The following is a 3,275-nucleotide window of genomic DNA, read 5'->3' on the forward strand; positions in this document are numbered from 1 at the left end:
CGTTACGTGTAAGCAGAGAATTCAGATTCGCAGTGCTTAAGTAATTGCGTGGCAATTAACGAAAATTGACACGGTGTTTTCCAGTATATGGTTTTGAGGGAGGTTTTCCGTGCTCGGTACAGATAACAGCTGCCATGTGAAGTCATTGCCAAGGCCACAAGCAAGCAGGGGTAAACCTGCTAAGAAGCATTTGTGTAGCTAAAAAGGCAAGGTTTTGCTAAAATGCATGATAAGGTATACGTGAATTCAGAGCAGTGCTTAGATTACGGTGTGGCAGTTGGAAAAAAATTGGCACGTTGTCTTCCAGTAAATGGCTTCGAGGTAGGTTTTCTGTGATCGGTAGTACAGTATAGTACTTAGTATTCATACATACGGAAAAGAAATATTGCTGTCTTTTCATTTTATCTACCTATCCAGTCTGTTTTTGGCGCGAAGTTTTAGGCGTTACATGATGTACAGTCTCTAAGCCTTATGTGCACTGGTTAGATCTATGTTTTTAAAATTGTTCACAATTTTTTTGCCATTAAAATAAACACTCAGACACACATTGAGCGGAAACCGTCACGAAAACATTCTAAATCAGATAATCCCCAAGGAAAAGTACAAACTTACACTGATCACGACGACTAAAGAAGTACTGCTCAAAGAAAATCTGTTAAATGTTTTCCCCTCAAAAGCTACCAAAGGTATCACGATATTTGCAGATTCTCAGAAACGTTTGAAGTTCACGGCGTGACAGGATGTAACACAGGATGTGGCGTCGGGCGTGGCGTAACTGGTAGAGCTTTCGGCTCGGAATCTATGGGTCCTGAGTTCGATTCCCACCGTGCCCCCGACGTTGTGCCCTTGGGAAAGGCACTTTACACGACTTTCCTTCTGTCTGTACCGTGTATGTGGCATTGTTAATATAAGTTACAAAAACTTGAGTGCAGTGCCACATCGTCCTCGTCTGTCCAAAAGCAAATAGAAAAAAAAATGTAACGCTTAAATGTACACGGCTTGGATCTATGCTAACGTTGTTTACAAAACGCTTCGTCTGACATCTGTAACATGTGACAAATCGAAAACCATCTTCAATCTAAACATTACACACTCAGACCCACATGTTAAGGAAAATTTATGGGGAAATTAGGCCGGAAAAACATTCTAGATCAAATAATTATCAAGGAAAAGTCACGGCAACAAGCACAAAGAAAATCTTTTTTTTTTCACTTAAAGAGCTTCTCACGATTTTTCGTAGTTACACTCATGCACAAAGACCGAAGATGTTAACTATAATCACAATCAAAAAGCTTTCGGTTCGTTATTGATAACTGGGCTTGAAACGTCTCCGATGCACGACTTTCCTATATCCGGAAGTTAATGTTTGAAGTAGCTCAACTTCCATCTTCATCCCTACGTGTGATTCTTGCGGGCAGGTAAAGCCATCTCCTGCACCGATTACTTCACAGTTTTGAAGTTAGCACTCAATTTGCAAAACATTCTTGTAACGTGTGTATTACCTTATCAAAGTGTGTGCGACGTACTTGTCACATTTCCTAATAAATCAATCAAAGAGAACACACTGTTATCTTGAAGGTGAAGGTTTTTCCTCGCGTTAGAAAGCTTTGATACAATTTGCTTTGAATTCATATTTTCCTTGAAACGCTTCAAACGTTTTGTTGATGCTTTAGTGTTTTGTCATTGAAGTCTTTCTTGTAATCGCCCCCAATGTTAAGAATAACATATTTTCTCTATCGTAATTCATAAAATCATCATAAAAAAATGAATAACGATAAGTGAGAACCCACCCCCGTATCTTCAAGTTAGAAGCAATCATTTAGTGCTTGTCAGTCAAGGAATATCCATGATGATTTCTAATGGTCAAAACCTGCCAAATACTGCCCTATTATAATATTTCTAACGTTAAGGGATGAATGACAATTAGAGATGACTTACCTTAGCGTATTTTTAAGCTTGAAGCATCTTTGGATGCTCTGTGAGTCAACAAACATGCATATATTATAATAGAGCAGCATTTTGCAGATTTTTACCATTTTAAAAAATGGTAAAAATCTGCAAAATGCTGCTCTATTATAATATTGTTAACAGAATGAGTGGCAGTTAGTGATAACTCGCCTTAGCGTATCTGCAAGCTAGACGGGATTATTGGATACTCTGTCCGTCATTAAACACCAACCTTAAATATGGTCAAAATCTACAAATTACTCTATCATATATAGTATTTCAAACGGAATGAGTGGTAATTAGTGATGGCCCACCTTAGCGTATCTTCAAGCTGTACGCAGTCATTGGATACTCTGTCATTCAACGAACATCTTAAAATGGCCCAAATCTGCAGAATAATGCTTTATCATAATTCCACACCGCCGATTATACGCTGTCATCGGATACCCTGTCTGGCATGACACATCAATTTTCAAAATGGTCAAAATCTTCAAAATACTGCTCTATTATAATATTTCTAACCGAATGAGTGGAAGTTAGTGATACCCCCAGGCCAACCTTAAGGCTATCATTAAACCCGGTTATTACCTGAAGGCTGCCACCTGCGTCCTGCTGGTGACGTCACGGGGTATCAAGCTGTCGTTAGGGGGGATGGAATGATAGTCAATCCTTATAGTCCTTCCTTCACCTTTAGGTGCATATGACAGTGCCTATCTCCGTTTCTAGAGCCCCTGGGCCACACATTTGTACAAGCAGTAGTACTAAATTTAGAGCGGGCGAGTCCATCGGTTTGTGTTCACTTGTTGAGTGCAAGCAGAAACATCAGTGAGTGCAGTGTTTTCAGTCTTTGGTTAATATGAAGTCTTTCATTGGTATAATAAATCTTTAACGTACTACGTACATTTTACGGTCGACCTCCATTTAACGTCCTATTCGAGGGTAACCGAAGCTCGGCACTCATTTACACCTGAGTGAAGTGAGTAAAACTGTGTAAAGTGACTTTCCCAAGGGCACAAGATAAGTGGCATGGCAGGATTCAAACCCAGGACCGGGTGTGGGGTCGCTAATCATTCATTAGTGTAATTAACATTAATTGACACGAGATATCACGATTTGACCTACGTAGTATACCCGATTTGTTGAACGCACAACCCCCATTCATAGGAAATCGACGTCGCCAATAAAATTCGAACCCATGGACATATGCAACGACAGATGAATAGATCTAAAATACCAGCTAACGAAATGAAGCTAATTTCTATAAATGATTAAAATAAAGTACTGGCAGTGAATCATATATGATGAGAGAGAGAAAGGGAGAGAGAGAT

Source organism: Branchiostoma floridae, chromosome 17 (genome assembly GCF_000003815.2).
Source record: "Branchiostoma floridae strain S238N-H82 chromosome 17, Bfl_VNyyK, whole genome shotgun sequence".
Taxonomy (NCBI): domain Eukaryota; kingdom Metazoa; phylum Chordata; class Leptocardii; order Amphioxiformes; family Branchiostomatidae; genus Branchiostoma; species Branchiostoma floridae.